The sequence below is a fragment of the Callorhinchus milii genome, unplaced genomic scaffold (genome assembly GCF_018977255.1).
Source record: "Callorhinchus milii isolate IMCB2004 unplaced genomic scaffold, IMCB_Cmil_1.0 Scaffold3, whole genome shotgun sequence".
Lineage (NCBI taxonomy): Eukaryota > Metazoa > Chordata > Chondrichthyes > Chimaeriformes > Callorhinchidae > Callorhinchus > Callorhinchus milii.
In genome coordinates this window covers 32,016,842-32,035,984 of record NW_024704744.1, presented here as the reverse complement: position 1 = coordinate 32,035,984, position 19,143 = coordinate 32,016,842, and the positions used below count along the sequence as shown (strand labels likewise).

The 19,143-nt window shown below is 44.8% G+C and overlaps 1 long non-coding RNA gene and 1 other non-coding gene across 2 annotated transcripts; one reads left to right on the top strand and one right to left on the bottom strand.

The window, feature by feature from the left end:
* Positions 1 to 11,573: 11,573 nt before the first annotated feature.
* trnae-cuc lies at positions 11,574 to 11,645 on the bottom strand. Its single transcript has one exon. It is a non-coding gene; the product is annotated as a tRNA-Glu (tRNA).
* A 523-nt stretch (positions 11,646 to 12,168) lies between these two features.
* Positions 12,169 to 18,915, top strand: LOC103182306. The gene is made up of 4 exons (XR_488304.2): positions 12,169 to 12,242; positions 13,722 to 13,864; positions 14,390 to 14,468; positions 18,714 to 18,915. It is a non-coding gene; the product is annotated as an uncharacterized LOC103182306 (long non-coding RNA).
* The last annotated feature ends 228 nt before the right edge of the window (positions 18,916 to 19,143 follow it).

Below are 19,143 nucleotides of genomic sequence, written 5' to 3'. Positions count from 1 at the left end.
CTGAGATGGTGATCCAGAGAGCTGGTCCATAAGCACAGTCAAAGAGGAACATTTTCAGGCAGGAGTTGAAAAAGGGGAAGGGGCAAGGCGGAAGGATTGAGGGAGAGTGTTCCAGAGTTTTGGAGCATTGGGCTGAAATCATGACCTCTGATAGTGGGGCGAAGGGTGTGAGGGACAAGCAGGAGGCTGGTGCCAGTCAAGCAGAAGCACCAGGTGGTGGATTGGGCAGTGAGGTGGACAGAGGTCTATTGCAATTACACAAAGAGCTGCAAATCCTGTCGGTGTGTGGTGGGGTGGGGGGAGGGAGGTGGCCATAAGCATGGTCGAAGAGGAAGGTTTTCAGGCAGGACTTGAAAAAGGGGAGAGAGGGAGCAAGGTGGAGGGATTGAGGGAGTGTTCCAGAGTTTCGGGGCACAGAGGCTGAAAGTTGCGACCTCCGATGGTGGGGGAAAGGATACGAGAAATAAAAGTGTGTGGGTTAAGATTGGGTTAAGATGTGACAACACCTAATATACTGGCAGAACAGGTTCAATTCTCTCTTCCTGTTCCTACTTTCCTATTTTTCCAAATTACTTAAAATGACTCCGCTACATTAAAATATGCATTCTAAGGTCCCAAATAATCATATATCTAGTTAAGTCCAGGTAAAATTATTAATGTTAAAGGCTCCAGAGTGATATGGTCAGAGATCTCCAACTCAACAAGTCTGTTCAATATGATCTAACAATAGCATAGTTTAGATCTGTAAAATAATTCACATCAAAATTAAGCTGTTCACCCAACTATTCCATTCACCAAGGTGCCAGTGTGTAAGAAAGTCAATCTGATCAAGTGACTAGTGATTATTAAATGATCTGGACAAAATAATGATCACAAACTACATCAGCTAACATTGTATCCAAAAATATATCAAAATTATTCACAATTTACATTGACCTCTTGGGTTCAAATCTAAATAAAATAGTATTGATGTTGTCCTTTCCTCAAGCAACAAATAATATGAGTGAGGTACATCTTTGAATGACCATCAGTAATTTTAGCTTTGTATTCAGCTCTGAAGCTGAAACTATATCAAATGCAGGGATTATTATTGGAGTCCTGTAGCTCAGTGGTTGGAGCACTCGTCTTGCAAGCGAGACACCTGGGTTCAGTTCCAGCAGGGCGAAATCTTGGGCAAGTTTCCTTACTTCACACGCCTAATAATAATCCCTCCAAAACAAAACAATAATAAATTGGTCATTTTCAATCCATGGTGGGACACTGCTGTGTGTAATTGGCTGCTGCGTTTCGCCCACAAATATACAGTCAATTCACTTTACAGTATACTCTGTGAAGCACTTTGAGACATCTGGAACATGTGAAAAGTGCTATATCAAATGCAACGATTATTATTATATTATTATATTATTAAATTAATATTAAAGAAATCCTAATGCTAAATTTTCTAAGAATGACGTGTAAAGAATCTGTTCTCCCCAGCCAAAGGCTTCCTTCGCGTTTATTGACATAACAATTGTCATGTGGCTTTATCCCTACCTGCTTATAAGTAATTCCAGAAACCTTTATTAGTGAACGTTTGCTTTCTAATAAAACTAGTCTGGACCTTGTTTAGGAGGGCGGATAAAATCTCTGCATTTTGCTGATCAACATGTTAGATGGAATCTAGCAACTTTATCAATGAAAGAAAGATGGCTGCACAGCCATGGGTCATTTATTTCATACACATATCTTAGCACCTGCAGCCTAAGCCTAAGTAGTCAGTGGGTGGCTGGTTCACAAATTGAAAGGATTGGTTATAGTGCGTGAACTGATTGGCTGTGTATTAAAGCTGGTAATCTCATCTCTCAAACTGTGACCCAGAGCTGACTAAAAGCTTTGACTTATTTTCAGCCTGGCTGACAGCTTGCATGTACAAGCCAGAAACTCCAATGAACCCTTCTCACATTTAACGTTTACTACAGGATGCAGAGTGAGATTAGTCAACCTGGTGCTCACATTTTAAGTACAGTTCTTTGAGCTTACATTTATATAGAGCCTTTGATGTAAATAAACATGTTTTACCAAATGAGATCAGTTAGATAATGTAGTGAATGTTAAGGTAGGCGAACAGGATCAATGGGGTCCTTAGCTAATTTTGTGCTGATATAAATGTGATGGTAGTAGTTTCACGCCTTGCCCTGTTTCAAAACCAATAACACCCTACCTGGCCCCTCTGCAGTCATTTAATTAATTGTGGATCACAGTAGCCTACCTACACCTCAAATTGTTGTCACTGTGATCTTTAATCTTTAGTAATGGTAAAACATGAATCATGAGCAGATCATTCTTGGCAGCTTTTTTGTTTATTTTTACTATTCACTTTGCTGTCTCCCGCCTGACCCACCCTACCATCGGTGGCCGGGCTTTCAACCTCTCTGCCCCCAAACTCTGGAACTCCATCCCACAGTCCATTCGCCTCGCTTCCTCCCTTGCCTCCTTCAAGGACAGTCTCAAGACCCTCCTCTTCGATCATGCCTTCAGTCGCCCTCCCACCTCTCTGCCTTCCCTCACCCCTACCCCACCCCTCCCCAGGATTGGATCCCGACCCCTGACTGTCCAGCGCTTTGGGACGTCCTCCTGACATGAAAGGCGCTCTATCAATGTAATTTTGCTGTTGTTGTTGTTGTTGCTGTCATCTGTGTTGGAATATGAGGCATGTTTCAGGATTCTGCTAGAGGAGAAGGCCAAGTATACCAAAATGGTCTACACTTCAATAAGCCTGCAGATCTGATGATAGGAGTCAGTAGTGTACTAGTGCTAAAAATATAACAGGGCATAATAACCTCAAATGGGCAAATTGTGAAGCCAACTATTTATAGAAAATATTTTTTCATTGGCCTCAGGATCAAAAACAGGATTTGTGTAATGCCTCTGAGCAATAGTCTCCTTAAGATTGGTAATCAAATTGTCTTCAAAGTTAAGAACAGTGTTGAAAGCTGAGAACATTACTTAAACATTAAAGCCTTAACATGTTCTCTCCAAGGACATCATTTGGAGGAGTATTTTCAATTTCAAGTATTTCTGTATTTGGTAATAGGGAAAGGGCAGGTTTGAAAATGTTGCACATGTAGAAGTCTGACTTTCAATGCTATTCCTTCTGTCTCCTGGAGAAGTGCCATTTTGTTCTTCAAGCTCACTGCAGAGCCACTGTCAGTTATGGGCCTCATCTACCTGCTGTGCACTCAGACGCTATTAAACCTTTCAGTCTCAGCTGCCTCCGAATCAGCATCCCAGGACCACGAAGGATACAGACCACCACTGAGCTACACAGTGCCTCTGTGGAGAGTGAAACCTGAAATATCAAACTTTCAGGAAGCTCTGAAAATTACATTATAAATGCAATTTCCTTTGTAAGATAGAAGGCTTTTAAACTTTTTTTTAGCTAAATAGTTAAAATACTTTACATCAAAAGTATTCACTCCTACACCTACTGGTACCAGTTTAGTTCAGTTGATGGCACTCTCGCCTCTGTTTGAATGTTCTGGGCTTATGAAAAACAACATATTTCCTTCAGCTGCCCATCTTGGCATTGTGACAGTAGATGTTTCTTGTCCTTAGCTATTTTCCATAGTCGTAGGAAAAGTTGGTTTTGAGGCAGACAGCAAAGAACTAAAGTTGAGGTTGGATAAGAACACAGTTAGAGTACACTTTTGAGTATTCTATACTGCAAGATTTCAAAATAAATGGCTGGCTGTCAACAGCAATTCTCCAGCAGCCCAGCCACCCTGGCTCATCCTCAGGACTTGGAAAGGCGGACCAGTCATTGGGCAGGGACTCTTCCTACTCAGCTCCTGTTAACCTGGCAAGCCACAGCCCTAATGGGTAGGGTGGTCCTAGCTGGCCAAGCAGACAGTGATCTCAATAATAAACAATGTGGTTTTAGTTGGTTAGACTCAAGCAGTACCCCTATGCACGCTCTGGGGTCCCCAAGCTTTGCTCTTGCTAACCTGAGTCTAATACTTTCCAGAATTAAGTAAGTAGGATGCGTCCCTCCAGGGAGAGAGTGTAGATTCCATTCCAATAAATATAGAATTATATAGCACAGAAGGAGGCCCTTTGGCCCATCGTGTCTGTGCAGGCTCTTTGAAAAGAGCTATCCAAATTAATCCCACTCCCCTGCACTCTCCCCAAGCCCTGCAAACTTGTCCTCCCCAAATAATTATCTACTTCTCTCTTAAAAGTTGTTATCGAATCGGCTTCCACCACCCTTTCAGGCAATGCCAGAACCGAACAACAACAACAACCTGGATTTATATAGCGCCCTCCATGCTGGACGGCGTCTCGGAGCGCTTCACAGTAATGAATCCCGGGACTGAGCCAGGGGGAGGAAGGTGACCAAAGGCGCGGTCGAAAAGAAAGGTCTTCAGCCAAGACCTAAAAATAGGAAGAGAGGGGCCCGAGGCGAAGGGAGTGAGGAAGGGAGTTCCAGAGCCTCGGGGCATAGTGGCTGAAGGCATGGCCGCCGAGGATGGAGCGGAGGACTCGGGGGATGAGGAGGAAGCCAGACCCGGAGGAACGAAGGCAACGGGTACTGTTTTGAGGAGAGAGGAGGTCAGAGAGGTAAGGGGTGCAGAGGAGTGCAGGGACTTGAATACAAGGGTGAGGATCTTGAAATCGATCCTCTCTGGGATAGGCAGCCAGTGCAGTCTGGCAAGGACTGGGGTGATCGGGGAGTGGAGTTTTGTGTGAGTAAGAATGCGGGCGGCAGAGTTTTGAATGATCTGGATTTGATGGATGGTAATGGATGGGAGACCAGCAAGGAGGGCGTTAGACTAGTCCAGCCGAGAAGTGACAAAGGCATGAAGCAGGGTTTCAGCGGCTTTTGGGGAGAGGTATTGGCGGAGACGGGCGATGCGTTGAAGGTGGAAGAAAGCGGTGCTGGTGAGGGACTGCATGTGGGGGATGAAGGATAATTGGGGGTCGAACCTGACGCCTAGATTGCGTACGGGTTTGGAGAGTTTTAGCGGGAGGTTGGGTAAATGGAGGAGGTGAGAGCTGTGAGATTTTAGATGTTGACGAGAGACAAAGAGTATGGCTTCCGTCTTGTCAATGTTCAGCTGAAGGAAATTTGCGCTCATCCAGCGCCTGAGATCTGTCAGGCAGGCTGAACAACTTGCGCTGTAAAAAAATTTCTCCTCACCTCCCCTCTGTTCCTTTTAATAACTATTTTTAATTGGTGCCCTCGGGTTACCGACCCACCCGCCAGTGGAAATAGTTTCTCCTTGTTCACCCTATCAAATCCCCTCATAATTTTGAAAACTTCTATTAAGTCTCCCCTTAACCTTCTCTGCTCCAAGGAGAATACTCCTAGCTTCTGTAGCCTCTCCTCATAACTGAAGTCCCTCATTCCTGGTACCGTCCTGGTAGATCTCCTTTGCACCCTCTCCAATGCCTTGACATCCTTCCTAAAGTGTGGGGCCCAGAACCGAACACAGTCTGTAGCTGAAGCTTAACCAGTGTTTCATAAAGGTTCATCATAATTTCCTGACTTTTGTATTCTATGCCCCTATTTATAAAGCCTGGTATCCCGTGTGCCTTTTTAACAGCTTTACCTACCTGTCCTGCCACCTTCAAAGATTTCCTTATATGAACCCCCAGGTCTCTCTGTCCCTTCACCCCCTTTAAGATTGTACCATCAGCCTATATGGCCTCTCCTCATTCTTCCTCCCAAAATGCATCACTTTGCATTTCTCCACATTAAACTTCATCTGCCACTTGTCTGCCCATTTCACCAGTCTGTCTATGTCCATTTGCAGTCCTCTAGTATCCTCCTCACTGTTTACTACTTTTCCTAGCTCGGTATCATCTGCAAACTTGGAAATTGTACTCCCTAAACCCAAGTCCAGGTCATTTATATAGATCAAAAACAGCAGTGGTCCCAATATTGATCCCTGGGGGACACCACTGCACACTTCCCTCCAGTCAGAAGAACAACGTTCACCACTATTCTCTGCTTTCTGTCTCCCAGCCAGTTCTGTATCCGTGCTGCCATTGTCCCTTTAATACTGTGGGCTTCTATTTTGCTTACAAGTCTCTTATGTGGCATTTTATCAAACGCCTTTTGAAAATAATAAAAACTACATCAACTGCTCTACCTTCATCTACCTTCCCCGTTATTTCATCAAATAAACTTTATCAGGATTGTTAGACATGATTTGCCTTTAACAAATCCATGTTGGGTGTCTTTTATTAACCCATATTTTTCTAAGTGAAATTTTGTATTTTGTCCCGGATTCCCTGGAGTTTCCACGTGTAGTTGGGCTGCATGGATGTCTATTTGGTTTGGATACTCTTAGGCATAGAGACGGGATTCTGCATGTGCCAGACACCTCGCTGACCAAAAAATGGAAAAGATGCAGTATAGATTCATCAGGTTGTTACCAGGGATGCAGGGTTTCAGCTTGGAAGAGAATCTTGATAAGTTAGACCTTCTTTCACTGGAGCTGAGGAGGTTAAAGGGTGAACTGATTGAGGTCTTCAAAATTGTGTCAGGCTATGAGAGGCTAAATCAATGAAACCACAACTCAGCAATTTTTGGCTGCAGAATCTGCAGAAATAGTCAAATATTTTAAAAATAGATATGTTTGAAATATATTTTTACAGTTATATTTGTGTACAGTGAAATCAGTGCAGACAGAGAAAAAAATGTTTTGTGTGAATTACATTTTTAATAGATTATCCATGAACTAAACATCTCTTCTGTTCGGTGTAAAGTTCTGCAGTGCCAGTCTCCTTGACAACACTCCATTCTTCGGGTGTCAAACATGCAGGTGTGCTGGGATTCATTGTGCAAATAAGCCAACAAAGGTTGGCCTCACATTAGCTGCTTTGGCTATTTACCATAAAGTTATACAAGTGTTAAGGTCAATCTATGTTTTAGCAGACATAAAAAGATTTATAAAGACATCACCTATGCACCAGAATTTTCATTGTTTAAAATGTTAATTTACGTCATCTGAGAAAATGTTTAATTTACATGAATTGAGGATGTAGGGCACACGGGTGGGGGAGAGATATTGGTTGTTTGATCCATGTACATTTTTCCCTTTTGTAAAGTTGATGGAGTTTGCATTTGTTTTTTTTATTCATTCTTAACCTTTACTTTTGTAACTCTGCTGTCAAGTCACTGTGACATGTCCAGTCAATGAGAAGCTGTTTCCAACAGATTTAACAGCTCTACAGAGCATTTGTCTGTAAACCTAAAGAATATATTCTAACCTGATATACATCAATCAATAGAAAGGTCATAATTGGAGGAAATGTTTACCATTAGCATATTCTAACATCAAAAATTATTAGGTACGTACTGTGTGATGTGATGTGCACACTTTGAAAATTGCAGTTACAGAAAATATCCCCACCGCAGATTTTGTCACAATAGTCAGTGCCAAAGGCAGCATTGCCTGCCTCTGGAGTTGTGAGTGTAGGCTTTGGAACAAAGAATCCCCCAAATAAAAATAAAGAAACAAATCCCCCAAATAAAATTGGTCACTCACTCCATGGTTATGTGTGGGACATTGTTGTGTGCAAATTCGCTGCTGTGTTTGTCCACAAAATACACAACAACAAAATTACATTTATAGAGCGCCTTTCACGTCGGAAGGAAGTCCCAAGGCGCTGGACAGTCAGGGGTCAGGACCCGAGCGTGGGGGAGGGGTGGTGTAGGGGTGAGGGAAGGCAGAGGGGTGGGAGGGAGACCGAAGGCACGATCGAAGCGGAGGATCTTGAGATCGTCCTGAAGGAGGCAAGGGAGGAAGCAAGGCAAAGGGACCGTGGGATGGATTTCCAAAGTTTGGGGGCAAAGAGGCTGAAAGTTTGGCCACCGAGGTAGGGCGGGTCGGGCGGGAGACATGGAGCAGGCCGGAGCCCGCTGAATGGAGGGAGCGGGCAGATTAGTAGGGAGTCAGCAGGTCAGAGAGGTAGGAGGTGGCAAGGCCATAGATGGCCTTGAAAGTGAGGACGAGGATCTTGAATTCGATCCTCTGAGGGATGGAGAGCCAATGGAATTGGGTGAGGATGGGAGTGATGGGGTCACGGAACCTGGTGCTCGAGAGTACATGAGTTGCAGAATTTTGGATGATCTGCAGCTTGCGAAGGGAAGAGTTGGGAAGACCGATGAGGAGGGAATTTCCATAATCGAGCCTTGATGTGATGAATGTGTGGGTAAGGGTTTCAGCAGTCTGAGAGGTGAGGCAATGGCAGAGTCTGGCAATGTTGTGGAGGTGGTGGTAGGCAGGTGCGGATCATGGTGCAGATGTGGAGGAGAAAGGACAGTTCAGGGTCAACGAAACACGTAGGTTCCTGACTGGCTTACTGAGGTTGAGTGTGCAGTCATGGATCATGATGCTGCCAGCACCCGAGGTGTGGAGGCGCTAGCGTGAGCCAATCAGGAGGGCCTCGGTCTTGCTGATGTTCAACTGGAGAAAGTTGTCCCTCGTCCAGGACTTGATGTCTGACAGGCAGTCGGTCAGGACCCCAGTAGTCCTGGAGTTGAGGATGGAGGCAGAGAGATAGAATTGGGTGTCATCCGCATACATGTGGAAATTTACCCCATGTCTGCGGATCATGTCACCAAGGGGGAGCATGTAGAGGGTGAAGAGGAGGGGACCGAGGATAGAGCCCTGAGGAAAACCGCATGAAACGGTGCGGGGGCTAGAGGAGAAGCTATTTGCTGCAACGAAGTGGAGGCAGTGTGAAAGGTAGGACTTAAAGCAATCAAGGACAGAACCTTAAAGGTTGAGGTGGGAGGAGAGGCGGTGGAGGAGGATTGAGTGGTCCACAGTGTCAAAAGCGGCAGAGAGGACAAGGAGGATGAGGAGATAGAGCCAGCCCTGGTCACACATGGTCAGGGTGTCATTTGTAACCTTGACCAGAGCAGTTTCCGTGCTGTGGGCAACAGGGAACCTGATTGAAGGGACTCATGGAGGGAGTGGGAGGAGAGGAAAGAGAGAAGCTGGGAGGCAACAGCTCTCTCAAGGACCTTGGACAGAAAAGGAAGGTTGGAGATGGCTGGTAGCTGGACAGCTGTGTTGGGTCAAGGGAAGGTTTCTTCAAGGTGGGGGAGACGGGGGTAGGAACAGTGCCAGGTGACAGGGAGAGGTTGATGATGTCGGCGAGTAGTGGGGCAAGGAGGTGGAGCTGGGATTTAAGGAGAGGGTTGGGGATAGTGTCCAGGGAGCAGATGGTGGGCTTCATGGAGGATATGGTGGTGATGATAGAGGAGGGAGTGACAGGTTCAAAGGTGTGGAAGGAGGGATGGGTAGTGGTCGGAGTGTTGGGCGGGGTGGTAGGGAGGGGGTGGAAGTTGGGTGGGCAGTGGCAGCTGAGAGGATTCCCTCGATGTTGGACTCAAGGAAGTTCAGCATTTCCTCACAGTGGGAGTCGGAGGAAAGAATCTGCAAGGTGTGGCAGGGAGGGCTGAGATGCTGGTTGGTGGTGGAGAACAGGAGCCTGGGTTTGACCTTTGCCTGAGGTTGATCTTCACACATTTACAGTAAATCCTGTGAAGCGCTTTGAGACGTCTTTCCGACATGTTAAAGCACCATATCAAATGCAAGGATTATTATTATTAAAAAACTTGAAGAGAAGATGTAATGACTCCGAAGAAATTAAAAAAGATAAATTGTGAAAAGTTATTCCAACTGATTGGTGAATTAATACTGAGGGGAAGGGGGGCATAAACTCAGGATTGTCACTGGAACAAATATTTTCACGCAGAGGGTTATGTATAATAATCCTTAGATTTGATATAGCATTTTGTCACATCATCGAGACATATTAAAGAGCTTCACAGGATATGCTGTAAAGTATCATGACTGTGTATTTGTTGGCAAAAATGGCAGCCAATTTGCCCAAAGCAACATGAAATGCTTGTACAGTATTTCAACATGGAATGACTTCCTCCACAAGACGCAGATTATTCAGAACTCTGCATTTTGGGTCTTCTCTTGTATCAAGCTCCGAAGGCCGATCACCCCCATCCTTGTCCAGCTTAAGTGGCTTCTCATCCCCTGGAGGATTGAGTTTAATATCCTAGTCTTCATTTATTGACTTGTTCCTCTCTAACTCTGCGATTACAACTTAACCAACCTGCCCGCTCATCAGACACTGGCCTGCTCTATGAGCCCTGCCTGCCCTGCCCACCCCACCATTGGCAGTCGTGCTTTCAGCCTTCTGGAACTCCATCCCAGAATCTAGTTACCTTGTCCCCTCTCTTGCCTACCTCAAGACCCATCTCAAGACCTTCCTCTTTGACAATGCCTTCAGTCATCCTTCCATGCCCAACCCCCTTGACCTCCATCCCTCTTGATTCCAATCCCAGCTCAGGTGCAAACCCTCAACTGTCCAGCGCCTTGGGACGTCCTCCTGTAATGAAAGGCACTATAAAAATATAATTTGTGTTGCTGTTGTTACTTTGATACTGAGGCTACGACCGCAACATTTGAAAGGAAATTGGATAAATATTTGAAAAGAATGTAAAAGTGTGGAAAAAGAACAGAGAATTTGAATCAAAATAGTTTAAAGTGGCACCAGCTCAACTGGCTGAAAAGCATCCTTCTGTACTATAATTTCTATAGTTGTGTAGAAAACTGGGTCAACTAATACTTTTTTTAAAAAAAAAGAGCTCGTTGAAATACAAAGATAGTTATGGGACTATGGGATATTAGGGAAAAGTATAAATTCAGCTGATCAAATTTCAAATACTGCATGGAACATGATTCCTGAGCTGCTGGTAAATTTTATTAAATGAAATGAAATGGTAAAATGGCCATTGGAAATTTTGCCGAACCCTTTTTTTTAAAAAAAGTTTAAAGCAAATTCAAATGGGTTGATCCACGAAAGCGGTCGAGCGGTCTGCGAAAGGATGGCCCGGAGGAGACGATTCTCCTTCCACGTTCTTAAAGCGTGACCTCGGGGAAGGCGGCCGAAAAGATTCAGAGCGCCCGAGGAAATGTAAAGAGTTTGTCTGCTCGCTGAGGGAAGATTGTATCCAATGGAAGATTTTTTTTGGAGGGGTGGGGGGGGGTAAATTATGGTTGGAACAATCATTTTAATGATGTGTCTTTGGAGAAGCAAAGAAGGAAAGCAATGACTGAGCAACACAAGGCTCATGGCAGCCCTGCAGACAGCAATTTCAGGCACCAGGTGGCAACAGAGAGTCCCTACAGGATCTGGACAGTCAACACCGTGTTGAGTTACAGGGATACCTGTCCTTTCAAATTGGGTTTGCAAATCGGACCAGAGAAAAGCAAACCACGCTGATAAAACACCTGAATAATTTAACATGCAATACACTGCGGCAGCGACGGTCACCTCGTGGTCTTTTTCGATTGAATGCTAAAAGTTTATTCATTTCCACTCAAGGCGATGCAAGAGGGGGGTGGGGTGGGGTGATGCAAAAAATGGCAACTTGGACAATTTATCATCACAAAAAGGTTGGGTTTGTTTGAAAGGGTTGAACTGTTTTTTTTTCAATGATTATCTCTCTTTTTTTTAAAAAAAAAGAAAGTTTTGCAGCGAAACAAAAGACGGCCTTCCCTGACCGGGAATCGAACCCGGGCCGCGGCGGTGAGAGCGCCGAATCCTAACCACTAGACCACCAGGGAGCTCTGGAGACAGGGCGCCAAAACCGCTCACATAGTGACGCGAGGCGTGCGCCCGGGGCCTCCCGGAGTGTGCGCACTGACACCTGATTCAGCATCGCGGGTCAGGCCGGGTGGGGCGGGTTCACGCTCGGATTGGGCGGCTTTTGCCGTTGCTGTGCGTGGGGAGAACGGCTTCCGGTGGGCGGGCGGGCGGGCGCCTAACCTTTTAATTTTTTTTAAAGTTTAAACCTGCAAAGCGTTTTTTTTTCCCCCCCCAACTTTGAAGCCCCTTTTTCTCACGAATTTCAAAAGCACTAAAGCCAACTCAGACACTGTTCTATCCACAGGAGGGCCCACGCCCAACGTTGGGCTAGTTTTGGGCTACTGTCTGGTTGACTGGGCTACAAACCTATTTGCCCCCCTGTCCCCCTCTGGTGCAAACACCACCCCTCACCCTTGGCTGTTTGTGGGACGCTGTTGGGCGTAATTGGCTGCTGCGTTTCGCCCACAGAAAACTCGTCTTAACGACGCTTCCTATTTTCAGATCTCTGCTAAAGACCTTTCTTTTCGACCGCGCCTTTGGCCACCTTCCTCATCTATCTAATCTTCCCTGGAGAGGTAGTGTGACCACAGATGTTTATAATAATAATAATAATAATAATCCTTGCATTTGATATCGCGCCTTATCACGTCGTCAAGATGTCTCAAAGCGCTTCACAGTATATACTGTAATGTGTAGTTTTGTGTACGAAATGTGGCAGCCAATTGCACACAGCAGTGTCCCACAAACAGTGGTGGATTGAGTGACCAAATCATTAATATTATTTGTAATATTTAAATTATTTCCAGCGATGATTAACGGTCCATTTCACCAAATACAATATCCTGTGTCCCGATATCATGGTTTTGTCAATCTCGCAAACTAACTGAAAAGGCCCTCCTGTTTGGCTCCCGCCAGCGGCTCCACACCTCAGGCTTTGACAGTATCACCATCCATGGTTGCACACTCCACCTTACTAATCCAGTCAGGAACCTTGTGTTGTTTGACCCTCAACTATCCTTTCTACCCCACATCCATGCCATGACCCGCTCTGCCTTCCCCCACCTCTGCAACATTGCCCGGCTCCGCCACTATCTCACACCGCAGGCCAACCCTCATACATGCTTTCATTATATTGAGGCTTGACTATGCAACCCTCTTGCTTGTTGGCCTCCCCTCACCTTCAAAGCTCTCTATGGCCTTACTCCCCCCTACCTCTGAGAACTCCTAACCCCCTACCATCCTGCCCGGTCTCTTCACTCAGTGGGCTTCTGTTTTACGTCCCCCGCCTCGCACACCACACCACGCCTTCTGCCACTCTGCCCCTATCCTCTGGAACTCCATCCTGCAGTCCCTCTGCCTCGCCCCCTCCCTTGCCTCCTTCAAGACCTATTTGAAGACCCTCCTCTTCAACCGTGCTTTCAATCATTCTGCTTCCCCCCTTGCCCTCCACCCTCCCTAATCCTGGCCCCCAGCTCGGGTCCGAAACACGGATTGTCCAATGCCTTGGGACATCCTCCCAATGTGAAAGGCATTTTACAAATGTAATTTTGTTATTGTTGTTGTTGAATTTGACATACAAACTGGATTGTGCAAGAAAATATGCACATTCAAAATTAGAAAAGACAGGAGTTATGTAGCAGTTCTGAATTACTCCAGATGGCACTACTCCAATTCAGTTTACAGGGGCATTATGAATTCAGTGTATATTTCATATTGCCAGCCTTCAATTTGAAAGTTGTTTGAAAGAAATGGAAATATTATGCATTATGAATGAATGGCTGGATGGATGGATGAATGAAATTAATTAATTGTTATACTGCTCTTTAATTTTCAAATATCTTAGGGAGTATCAAAGGCAATTTATAGTCGAATCTGTTTAACGTTATAATCTATTGGACCGGACAAAATTATAACACTATATGTACTATAACAATATAACAATATGTACTTGCAATCACTTCCAGACTCTTCTGTAGGCATTTACAATTTACAATACGCAACTTAACATTATGCAAACTCGACTACTCTATCAACTATAATGACTCTTTTTATAGACAAACCATAGGCAGCAAAATTTGTGCCAACACCTCTGATGACAGCACAGCCAACCTGGCTCATCAACAGGACTTAGAAGGACAGACCAAGTGGAGATATACCACTCAGCTCCTATTAACTCTGCAAGCCAAAGCCCTAACAGGTAGGGTTGTCCCACACACACTCCAGGGACCCCAAGTATTGGCTCTTGCCAACCTGCGCCTCATACTTTCTGGAATTAGGTAAGCAGGATGAGTCCCTCCAGGAAGAGAGTGCGCATTCCATTCCAACAATCTATCTCTGGGAATTCCATGTATAGGTGGGATGCATGGAAATCTCAGTTTGGTTTGGATGCATGTGTCAGACACCCGACTGACCTCCCAAAAAAATTTGTGAAGCGTTGACCCACAATAGCCATTAAATAATCATTTAATCAAAGATTAAGTGGCAGTAACACAAATTCCTAAAAGTATGCAACTGATTCACTCTGAAAATGCCAATTTTGACTATAAAAGTATATTTTGTAAGGTTGTTTCAAGTATTCTTTCTTTTGATTTGTCTAACTGAGTTTCTATGAAAATTGTTCAGTGGAAAGATAGTACTTTAAATCTGCATTTTTTATGCAGATTTAAAGTCTATGCTGATAAATGTACACTAATAACCATCTGCTTTCTGCAATAACTTTTAGGACCAGCTGTGAAAGCAAGGACTGAATGAACAATTATGCAAAAGGGAAGATCAATAAACTATTCACAAAGCATGAGATGGTAAGAATTGAAAAAGTGAGTGAATGTTACCGCCAACTTAAAATATATATCCCAGACAACTTAACTCAAAATTGTTTTACAAAATTGCACATTGCACATCTGGCACTGCAATATCATTTTACATTAAGCTTTCCAGATCGTACAAGAGCTAGATATAAGAACCACGTAGCATGATTTTACTGGAAAAGATATAAAGTTCAAGGGACATAAAAGGCAATAAATCTGAAGTGAAGTACATATGTTTGTATAACTGCTTCAGCATCTATTTTAACTCCTCTCAGAAAATTATTATCACACTTGGTGAACCATTGTGAAACATTGTTCTTATTTTGCTAAATATTTAATGATAATATGATGTGAAAATATGGATTCATATGTAGTTTCCAGGAAGCCCATTAAAGAGACTCATGAAGGAAATCACTGGTAAATATCCAACAAAACACAATTTGTCGAGATAAACGATCACTGAAGCAGGATAAAGTACAGAGCAACCCCATTCTAACCTCATTCCATGTCCAATATCCCAGTATTTGTTCTGTAAGTGAGGCGCAAAAAAGGCCAACTTCTCAGTAACCAGGTCACTGCTGATGCCACATCCTGCACATTGCACATTTTCTAACACAAGAAACTGACTAGGCACCACAAGAATCTGGGTGTACTGTGCCTAGAGTCCTGGATGAGAGCTAAGTTTCTTCAGTTGAACATCAACAACAATAACAATAGCAACAACTTGGATTTATATAGCGCCCTCCACGCCGGACTGCGTCTCAAAGTGCTTCACAATAACAGATCCCGGGGCCGAGCCGGGGGGGGGGAGGAAGGTGACCAAAGGCGCGGTCGAAAAGAAAGGTCTTCAGTAGAGACCTGAAAATAGAAAGGGATGGAATGAGTTGAAGGGAGTGAGGAAGGGAGTTCCAGAGCCTCGGGGCATAGTGGCTGAAGGCACGGCCACTGAGGGTGGAGCAGAGGACTCAGGGGACGAGGAGGAGGCCATATCCGGAGCAACAAAGGCAAAGGGTACTGTTTTGAGGAGAGAGGAGGTCAGAGAAGTAAGGGGTGCAGAGGAGTGCAGGGATTTGAATACAAGGGTGAGGATCTTGAAGTCGATCCTCTCTGGGACAGGCAGCCAGTGCAGTCTGGCAAGGACTGAGGTGATCGGGGAGCGGAGTTTCGTGCGGGCGGTAGAGTTTTGAATGATTTGGATTTTATGGATGGCAATGGATGGGAGATCGGCGAGGAGGGCATTAGAGTAGTCCAGCTGAGAGGTGACAAAGGCATGGACCAGGGTTTCAGCGGCTTTTGGAGTGAGATATTGGCGGAGACGGGCGATGCATCGGAGGTGGAAGAAAGCGGTGCTGGTGAGGGACTGGATGTGGGGGATGAAGGATAATTGGGGTTCGAACCTGATGCCTAGGTTGCATACAGATTTGGAGTTTTAGTGGGAGGTCAGGTAGATGGAGGAGGTGAGAGCCGTGAGAGTTTAGCGTCCGTCTTGTCAACATTCAGCTGAAGGAAATTTCCGCTCATCCAGCCCCTGACATCTGACAGGTAGGCTAACAGAACATCAGAGAACTGAGGGTCACAAAGAGAGGTGGAAAAATAGAGTTGGGTGTCATCTGCATATATGTGGAAGTGTACCCCATGTCTGCGGATGATATCCCCAAGAGGGAGCATGTAGATCAGTAAGAGCAGGGGACCAAGGATGGATCCTTGGGGTACACCGCAGGTGACTGGGTGAGAGCGGGAGGAGAAGCTGTTTGTGCAGATGTACTGCTGGCGGTTTGTGAGGTAGGACTCAAACCAGGCGAGTGCGGTCCCACTGAAGTGGAATACGGAGGAAAGGCGGAGGAACAAGACCGAGGCTCTCCTGATTGGCTCCCGTCAGCGCCGCTACACCTCAGGCACTGACAGCATCACATCCATGGATGCACACTGCATCTTACTAAGCCAGTCCAGAACCTTGCATCTTGTTTTGACCCTCAACTATCCTTTCTACTCCACATTCATGCGATGAACCACTCTGCCTTTCCTCACCTCTGCAACATTGCCCGGCTCCGCCACTGTCTGACACAACAGGCCACCAAAACCCTCAAACACACATTCATAACACCCAGGCTTGACCATGCAAACTCCTTGCTTGTCGGCCTCCCCAACGCCACCATCCATAGGCTACAGATCATCCAAAACTCTGCAGCCCATGTCCTTGCCCACACCAGCCCAACTCCACTGATTTCCCATCACACAGAAGATACAGTTCAAGATCCTGGTCCTCATCTTCAAAGCCCTCCATGGCCTTGCTCCCTCCTACCTCTGCAACCTCCTAAATGCTTACCATCCTGCCCACTTCCTCCGCTCAGCAGGCTCCGGCCTGTTTTACATCCCCCACTATTGGTGGGCGGACCTTCTGCCACTCTGCCCCTACCCTCTGAAACTCAATCGCGTAGTCCCTCCACCTCGCCCCCCCTCCCTTGCCTCCTTCAAGACCCATCTCAAGACCCTCCTCTTCGATCGTGTTTTCGATCACCTTGCTTCCCCCACCACCCTCCACTCTTCAGTGACAATTCCGATCCCCAGCTCAGGTCCAAAAAACAGATTTTATATCTCTCTTATGAAGGTAGGAACATTTGTACATCACTCAGCCAATCAGGTCTGTCCATCCTTTTATTAGATTATGGTGGATCTTTCAATCCCATTTCCCCTGCATTTCTCCATATTTCTAACCCCCCTCAATTTCTAGAATGGTTTCACTCTAATGTTATGACTATGTTCCTTTTAAGCAGCTCAATTATACAACCCTGCAATTTCCTCAATTCTAGAGAATGAAGTCCATTTACCCAGCCTACTCAGTAAAACTCAGCTTTCACTTCCCAAGTCAATCGATGCTGGATCACCCTCCTTCCATCCAAACCCAGTTTATTTTCCTTAGGTTGATTGGGTGCCCTAAACTGAACATCGTGCTCCAAGTTAGATCTGACCAGCCATCTGTATAAGCAGCACCTCCTTGTCTTTAGGCAGTAGACCTCTTGTTATAACGAATAGAATTGCATTAGCTTTTTTAATTGATCTCCATCCAGGGTCTTGATGATGATTATTTACCAAACATTTACAGTACCCATTTATTGTAAAGCTGCTATCAGTAAGACTATCAAGAACTGGAATGGATCTCCAGGGAATTTTATTGTAATGGGAGAAAGCCAGCATGGCTTATGTTTATTGCTGAAGGCTAAAGATTATTTAGCAGCGAAGAATAAAAGAACTAAATTTAATATAAAAGTTAGCAGAAATTGTGAAGAAACAAACACTTTTTAACATGGGAGAAGGACAATGCTTGGATTACCACTGTCCAGTATCAAAACCCAACCAGTCCCCTGAAAATTCAACCAAAATGTTAGTTCTCATTTGCAGTGATCTTTCAGAGTAAACACTTTGCTACTATTGGGGGACAAAATATGACACTTTGTTTGGATTTTAAAAATCTGTTGGTCACCATTTTCATGAAACTAAAGTATGTTAGTAAAGAAAAAAACGAGAATGTTAGTGTCATCTGTGTGATAAGGATGACCATCTGAGAGGTCAGGACTTTGAGCTCACAGTCCATTTCAGTGCTGGGGAGTGCTGCATTATTCGAGCTGCCTTCCTTCGGATGCAACATTGAACAAAGTCCTATTTGTGCCTGTTCAGGTTGACGTTAAAGATCCAATGGCCCAATTCAAAAATAGAATGGAGTTTCTCCCAGTGTCCTGTCCAAAAATCGCCAAGTTAAAAATAATTGATTATGGGACAAGCTTGTGCATAAATTGGCTGTCGTGTTCACCAACAAAGTATATAGTCACTACACTTTACAGTAATTCCTATGAAGCTGTTTGAAATATTCTCCTGACCTGAAAAACATTACAGTATATTAAATGTAAGGACCATTATCAATTACAGTCTCTGTGCTACACAGTATACAAAAGTCTTGTGAAGTGCTTTGAGACATTTCGACATGATAAAGCTTTATATCAAACTATCTGTATCCGTTGCAGCTTCACTTGCAACCAAAGGATCCAATATGGAATGTAGATTGACACACAGACAGACACACAGACAAACATTTCGTCTTTATCTATATCCATCTGGGAGGATTCCTGTGGGAGGACTCCTTTTGGGAGGACTCAGTGGGAGGACTCAGCGCTTTAAAAATGTAATTTTATTGTTGTTGCCATGACTCAGCTTCGTCTTTGTTCTTTATTTTGTCCTGCCAAGTTTCCATCTACAAGGAAAACATTGGGGTGCAATAATGGAACTTGAATGAAAAGGAGAAGCAAAGCAAAATGGAGAAGCGGGTTGACCTCTTCATGAATTATACTGTATTTAAAAATCTGTTTACAATGAAGATGAAAGAACAAAAAATAAACCAAAGTGTGTATTGAACTGCATTAGTGCTGATGCTCCATTTTACTTTCTGTTTGCCTGCACATCTCTCACATACTGATTGTACAGTATTTCAGCTAGCGCAACAACAACAACAACAACAAGATTTCATTTATGGAGCGTCTTTCACATCGGGAGGACGTCCCAAGGCGCTGGACAGTTGGGTCAGGACCCGAGCAGGGGGGAAATGGTCAGGGTGAGGGGAGGGAAGGGAGGGAGTGAGGAGGGGGTAGAGAGTCGAGAGGGGAGCTGAAGGCTTGGT